This window comes from Hipposideros armiger, unplaced genomic scaffold (assembly GCF_001890085.2).
Source record: "Hipposideros armiger isolate ML-2016 unplaced genomic scaffold, ASM189008v1 scaffold_40, whole genome shotgun sequence".
Taxonomy (NCBI): Eukaryota; Metazoa; Chordata; class Mammalia; order Chiroptera; family Hipposideridae; genus Hipposideros; species Hipposideros armiger.
In genome coordinates this window covers 644,962-652,745 of record NW_017731390.1, presented here as the reverse complement: position 1 = coordinate 652,745, position 7,784 = coordinate 644,962, and the positions used below count along the sequence as shown (strand labels likewise).

The 7,784-nt window shown below is 47.2% G+C and overlaps 1 protein-coding gene across 1 annotated transcript in view; it reads left to right on the top strand.

Annotated features, from left to right (window-relative positions):
• The first annotated feature begins 5,589 nt into the window (after positions 1 to 5,589).
• WFIKKN2 (WAP, follistatin/kazal, immunoglobulin, kunitz and netrin domain containing 2) overlaps positions 5,590 to 7,784 on the top strand; it is a 25,891-nt gene continuing 23,696 nt past the window's right edge. Inside the window, exon 1 of the mRNA XM_019638479.1 lies at positions 5,590 to 5,696. The gene's annotated coding sequence lies outside the window, so the exon portion shown is untranslated. The remainder of the gene's footprint in view (positions 5,697 to 7,784) is intronic.

Sequence of the window (7,784 nt, the reverse complement as noted above, 5' to 3'; positions counted from 1 at the left end):
GAACCGGACATGACAGAGGTTCCAAAAAATCACTGTAAGAAATCAGAGGCATTTTCCCCAAATTTGAGGCCTCATTCTTTGCTCTGTGTGTTTGTTTCCAGGGCTGCCGTAACAAAGCACCACAAAGTGGGTGGCTTAGAACAACTGACATTGAGGCCACAGTCCTCACAGTTCTGGAGGCTGGAGTCCAAGATCAAGGTGTCGGCGGGGCTGAGCTCCCTCTAACACCTGGAGGGGAGCATCCTTCCTTCCCCCTTCCTCACTTCTGGAGGTTGCCAGCAGTCATGGGTGTTCCTTGGCTGGTGGCACATACCTCAATCTCTGCCTCTGCTTTCATGTGGCATTCTCCCCTCATGTGTCTGTACCTCTCCTCTTACAGGGACACCAGTCATATTAGATGAAGGACCCACCCTAGACTGTATGACCTCATTTAACTAATTACATCTGCAACAACCCTATTTCCAAATAAGGTCACATTCTGAGGGACTGGGAGTCAGGACTTCAGCATATCTTTCTGGAGGACACAGTTCAACCCATAAACACTGTGCGCTAATTCACCTTTCCCTAACAAGCTCCCACTCAACACCCTCTGGACTTTGGCATTCCCAACCCCTCCCACGCCCCCCCCCCCACACACACACACATACACATGCAAACAGCCTATAGGAGGGAGGCAGCGAGAGATGTTCTCACAGAGGACAAGGCCATGTGGCCACCAAGACAGAGACTGAAGTGACAAGGCCAGGGAACTAGGAGCCCAGAGCCCATGAAAGCTAGAAGAGGCAAGAAACAGATTCTCCCCTAGAGCCTTGCCCAGTAAAGACTGATTTCAGACCTCTGGCCTCCAGGACATGAGACAATAAATTTCTGTGGTTTTAATTTCACCATGCTTGTTAAGCAGTCACAGGAAGCTAATACACAGCATTATCATGAAACCATAATTAGCATACTATACTGTCTTACTGAAAATGCAAAATTAATGTAATTTTGCTGCAAAAGTTCTGACATCTTGCATCACTCAAAACTACTTCAATTTTTAGAAACCCTGTTTTGGTGTTTTGATCTTTAAAAAAAACAGACAGGGAGCTTCAGGCGAGGACGTGGCCTTGGCCTATGAGAGGCCCTGGTTGGTCAATACCATGTGCTCCCCGCTACTGGGAGATCCTTTTGACACTGGTGCACTGAAGGCCGTTGCTGGGTGTCGTGCACTGAAAGGGACCGTCCCACAGGGCCTGGCCAGGCTGTTCCTGCCACACAAGTCACCGGCCCTCTTGCCTGCTGCCTCTTGCTCCCCTCCATCCTTCACGCTCTAGCTCCAGGGGTTCTATCAGTCACCTGGGTGGGGCCAGGGATCTGGAAAGCTACTGGAAGAACCTCTTACACACTCAAGAGTGAGAACCTCTCTGCCTTGGGAGTTGGTAGAGAGGTGCCTAAACTTTGTGAACTCCAAAGGATTCTCACGCCCGGAGAGGCTGTCGGGTAAACAATAACAGCTCATGGAACGGGACAGGAGAGGTCCTGGCTGGGGAGCACCCACCCACTGCTCTCTCGGGCTAGGGTGGTGAGATTCAGCGCATTCTTTCCGTTCACTGGATCCCCTTTTCTCAGTCAAGTGAACTTGGTAGGTTCCCCAAGGGGTCAAAATGCTGCCTGTGGGAGTGAGGTGAGTACCAGTCAGGCCCCACACACTTGCAGGCTTGTGCCTCTCCAGTAGCTAAATGCGTCTGGAACTGGAGCTACAGTCGGAATTGTGGGGGCAGAGAAAACGCCAGAGCTTCCGGGGAAATGAGGCTGAGCGTCAGGTTCCAGTAGGATGAATAGGAATTGAGAAGCCAGAACGGTGAGTCAAGGCTGGTGGTTCAGAATGGAGACTGAAAATGCCAGGCTGTCCAGGGGCCTGTTTATAAGTCATGCTTGCTGTGTGGTGCACAAGCAGCTTTAGAATTTTATTTTATTTTTTTGTCTTTATTTTATAGTTAGTTTCAGGTGTACAGAATAATGCAATAGTTATCTTTTTCACCCCTCACAAAGTAACAACCCCCTCCCCCATGTACTGCCCTCCCACCCCCGATATCATGCTTATCTATTACAATTCCATTGACTCCATTCCCACTCTCTACTCCGCATCCCGTGACTATATGTATATATAATTATAGTTGACATACACTATTATTCAACATCAGCTTCAGATATACAGTGCGGTGGTCAGGCCTCTACACCAACAATGAAATGGTCTCCCTAACAAGACATGAGTCCATCTGGCCCCCTAAAAAATATTTACAACATTATTGATTATATTCCCCAGACTGTCTTGTAGTTACCATTTTGTATTGTCTCATCCGAGCTTTAGGACTTTAGAAGGAAAGGTTCTCCTCCACTTCCCAACCCTCCAGGCCTGGTGGGTTAAGATGGAGGAATCTTTGTTTCTAACCTGCACTCCAAGTGGTCCTAGTGTCTATGCCTAAAGGGGTGTGTGTGTGTTGTGTATACCAGGAGTGCCAAAAAAATGTATACAAGTGGACACTTTGGTCAATGTTGCTCAAGCAGTTGTTCGCTGTAATCAGAAGTGTCTGGAGGCTGATGGTAACCACTTTGAGCACGTCTTGTAATCGCAGAAGTCAAGCATGACTTGTATTCACCTTTTGTTCTCGGTATATATCGAGTATTACCATTTTAATACAGTTTTTTCCTTTCTTAAAATGTGTGTACATCTTTTTGGCACCCTCTGTGTATGTACGTACATGTGTATGTGTGTGTTTAAACACATATGTGTACATGTATCTGTGTGTATGTTATTTGTGTGTATCTGTAACCAAGTCTGTATGTGTATACTTGTGTACATGTGCACGTGTGTATCTGTGTTAATGTGTGTACATGTGTTTGTGTTTAAGTGTGTATGCGTGTGCACATATTTGTGTGCATGTTTTCCTAGGTGGACTTGAGGGGAGTTGGTGACTGGCTGGACAGTGGAGAGAGGGACAAGGGTGGTCAGGGTAACTGATGAGTCTTGCCTGGGGACTTGGTGACTGTGAGGCTCCAGGAAAATGACTGACCCTCACTGTACACGATACTACACAGATGAGCAAATGTGCATACTATTGTAGTTACACAATTCCAGGTAACGAGGAGGGCAGTTCTGGTCTTAACTTCGAACCCTCCACAGATTGCTTTCTATCGCAGCCCAGCAAAGGAGCCAAAGTGCGCCTCCAGCCCTAGCCTCTGGAGCCCTCTTTGTCTGAGGTTATCCTGGTCCCAGGTTACACCCCCCACTGCATTCCTGGCTTGTCAAACTAAGTGCAGTGTGTGCATCCCTTTCTTACAGTCCAGACTTCCTCCTCTGAGGAGCCGCAGAGCCCTGGGGTTGCTCTTCCTGACCCATTTGGGTGCATGTGGGGATGTTCCCTCTCCCCCAGGCCCTGCTGTGGCAGCCAGCGCCCTGAGGGTTTCTCTCTGCTTTGTCTCTGCATGACTCCTAGCCACAGGAGGGCCTGTGTGGACCACTCTGACTTATGGCAGGAGGAGAACAGCTTTCCAGCCATGTGACAACTAAAAAGGTCTCCCCACTGTACAGGAGCCCATCAACTCGAAGTTAAACCTCCTCCCCTGCCCCTACCCTACAGCAGCCCCACCTTAAGTGTTTCATACCCAGTATGTACACCTGGCAACTGTTCTATGAGAATTCACTGGGGCTTCCCCACTCTTGGAGTGCAATGACAGAGGAGGGACTGTGATGCCAGCGTGGAGTGAGGTCTTTAACCTGCAACAAGGAACAGCAGCTACTGCAAGGATGCACAGAGCCAATAGGGACCCAAAGGCCACGGGCGAGGAATGACAGAGCAAAAGAGAGCAGAATCCACCCGCAGAATGGTGAATCAGGGAGGGGCTTGCCATCCAAATATTAGAAACCCAGCTGGAGAGGGGACGATGACTGGAAGCCTGGAGGGAGGGCAGGTCCAAGGCTGGTGAGTTCAGCAGCCTTGTGACAACCGCCCGAGGACACAGGACATTGGTTGTTTGCCTCCTTTGTCCCCTTTGCCTGGCTCCTCTTGCTCACAAGACAGGCTCTGTTATGTGAATTTCACTTCAATTCAAAAAATTATTCTTTGCTTCAACAAAAGTTTGTGGCATGTTGACAGTGTTCCATGTATTGTTAAATATCATGAGGACAGGCTGACAAGGAAGATACACAAGATGCCGACCTCCCACAGAGCATAAGATCTAGTGGGACAAACAGACAAGAATAATGAAGTGGTGCAGTAGAGCTTGGCACAGAGGTGATCAATAAATATTTGTTGAATACAATATAAATGGATATGGGAGCTCGTAAGAGGTCTACGTAACCAGTTTGAGGATCACGGAAGACTTCCTGGAGAAAATGGCATCTAAACCAAGACCTGACAGATGGGTAGGAGTGAGCCAGGCAGGGCTGTAAGATGTGTAATCCCCCTGGGGTAAGTGACAATGAGGCAGGCTCCAGGAACTAAGAGATGCCCAGTATGGTTTGGAACCAGTGTTGGAGCAGGTAAAGGATGTGAAATGAGGCTTGAGAAGTAGGCAGGAACTAGGTCAACAGCCTTTGAATTATGCTAACATTTGTTCCCATAGGCATCCCTTCTGCCAACAGTACTCTGATTTTCCTTTAGGGAATTTACTCCTACCCCATTCCCAGCCATGTCGTAGAATAATCAAGAAGTGATAAGACTCGAGCATTTATTACCTTGAGGTGAGTAAAATTCATTACAGGTAGATGATGATAGATGGTAGATAAATAGATAGATGAGAACTGGTTGTTAGCCATTTACCAGCACACCGCTGTCTGTAGAGGTGGAAATATATAACCTGATATAAAGACCTATTTTGTACATCCTTCTGGGCTCCCTGAGTATCCCTCTCCAGCCAAGGCCAAAGTTGTTTATTTAATAACGGAAGGTTCCGTCCCTCCCTTCCACCATTAAGGACACAGTTAGATTTAGGGCTTTGATGGGAATAGGATGTGACAATGTTGAACTGAACTTGAATCCCAGCGTTCAGTAGAACTGAAGCCAAGAAACGGTTCCATCTTTGCTGAACTGTTGGCAGAATGATGTTGAAAAGAAAATCAACAGAGCGGGAATCATGGGTGCCTGGAATTACTCTCTGGAAGAGGAATGTGTGATCCGGGCACAGAGCCACTGTGACGTTCAGAATAGGTGTTCCAGTGTGGCCGGGGGCTGGAGGACCAGGCCGGGGTCTGCACAGATCTCCTGTAAGAGATGTAGCCAGACAGCAGCCCCGGGATGGGGCGTACGTGTTTGTGGTATCCAACAAGGATATTTTTTAGGACGGATTTGTTCTGGAGAGAAACAGTAGATTTGTGAGCAAAATGCAGTTCCTAAGAAGACTAATGAGACCTGCTGTTTCCTGACAATAGCCCCCCCACCCCCACCCCCGGGCTTACTGATAAAACTTGGATTTGTTCTGGTGTCAGCAGCCCTGGGCTTTGTGGGCTCCTCCCAGCCCAGTGGGGGAATCGTGGTGTCTCTCTCCTCTGGGCAGTGATTGATTTAGGAACAGGGCCTGTGGGGAGACCTGTGGAAGGGCTTTCTTCTCTTCTAGAAAGAACTTCTGGGGGAAAATGTCCCCACTCTTGCTGGGTGTGTTGGTGTCTGTGGGTGGCTGGAACTGCTGCAGCGACTTTGTGACCGCGAGGAGACAAGGTAACATGGTGAGAGGGAGGTGACATCCAGTCAAATCCATCATCCTGGTGTGATCCCTGGAGGGTGGAAGGAGCCCAAGAGGCCCTAGGGATGGCTGAGAGGAAAGTTACTTAATTAATTTATTTATTTATTTAATATTTTATTGGGGAATTGGGGGAGGGAACAGACAAGTTGCTGTCCTTTTGTTCTTCAGTCTAGTTGTGGAGGACGTCGCCTCACTGGCTCATGTTGGTATTATCATTGCGCTCTTCCCGGCTGAGGCAGATCGCTCGCCGGCCATTGGACGGCCGCTCACGGTGGCTAACCACAGCTCATGGCAGTTCAAGCCTGCTGCCAGCTACTCACAGTGGCTTATGGCAGCCCACTGCAGCAGGGGCTGCAGCCTACGTGGTTGCCAGAAACTCACGGCAGCCCAGGTCAAGGTTGAGCTGTTGTTCACCATCTTAGCTGTAGAGGGCGCAGTGTCACCGGCCCTCATGTGGGATCCAAAACGGGGCCCTGCTGCTCAGAGCTGGCGTTCCAAGCCAGCTCTTAACCAACGCGCCACTCGGCCAGCCCTTTATTTATTTTTTAAATTGTTAAATTCTTGATTACAGTTGACATATAATATTATATTAGCTTTGGTGTACAACATAGTGATTAGATATTTATATAACTTACAAAGTGATTACCCCGATAAATCTAGTGTCCATCTGACACCATACATAGTTATTACATTATTGACTATATTCCTTAAGCTTTACTTTACATCCCCATGACTATTTTGTAACAACCAATTTGTACTTCTTAATCCCTTCCACTTTTTCACCGTTTCACCCAACCCCCTCCCATCTGGCAGTCATTAGAATGTTCTCTGTATCTATGAGTCTGTTTCTGTTTTGTTTGCTCGTTTATTTTGTTCTTTAAAGTCCACATATAAGTGAAATCATATGAAGTTGTCTTTCTCTGTCTGACATAATCCACTCAGCACAATACCCTCTAGGTCCATCCATGTTGCTGCAGATGGAACATTTCATTCTTTTTTTATGGCTGAGTAACATTCCATTGTATATATGTACCACCTTTTCTTTATCTATTCATCCATTGATGGACACCCAAGCTGCCTCCACAGCTTGCTTTTGTAAATAACGCTGCAATGAACATAAGGATACACATGTCCCTTCGAAGTAGTGTTTTGGGTTTCTCCAGATAAATTTAAATACTCAGAAGTGGGATTACTGAGTCCTTCTTTGTCTCTTGTTATAGCCTTTGTTTTAAAGTCTATTTTGTCTGGAATAAGTATTGTTACCCACTTTTTTTTTTCCCATTTTCCTGAACTATGTTTTCCTCATGTCTTTACTTTCCATCTCTGTGTGTCTTTTGGTCTGAAGTGCGTCTCATGCAGGCAGCATATGTAAGTGTTTTGTTTTTTTATCTATTCAGCCACCCTATCTTTTACTTTTTTTTTTTTAAGATTTTATTGGGGAATTGGGGGAAGGGAACAGTTTGGAGAATTGGGGAAGGGGAACAGCCAAGTTGTTGTCCTTTAATCTTAATTGTGGAGAGCGCAGCTAGCTCAGCTCCAAGTCCATTTGCTCAGCTCAAGGTGCTGTGTTCAATTAGTTGTGGGTGGGCATAGCCACCATCCCATGCAGGAGTTGAACCAGCAGCCTGGTTGTTAAGAGTGCACGCTCTATCCACTGAGCCATCCAAGTGGCAGCTCAGCTCAAGGTGCCGAGTTCAGTCTTTAGTTGTGACAGGGCATAGCCCACCATCTCGACCAGGCAACCTTGTTGTTAGGAGAACACACTCTCACCAGCTGAGCCATCCTGCCACCTGTTGGCAGCTCAGCAGCAGCTCAGCTCGGACATAGCTCACTGGCCCATGTGGGAATCGAACCAGCGACGCTGTTGCTCAGAGCAAGCTCTTAACCAACTGAGCCACTTGGTCAGCCAGCCACCTTATCTTTTGATTAGAGCACTTAATCCATTTACATTTAATGAAATTGTTAATAGATATGTAGTTATTGCCATTTTATTCTTCATATTTTTAATCTTTTCTCCTTTTTCTCCTTCTCCTCCTCCTCCTCCTCCTCCTCCTCCTCCTCCT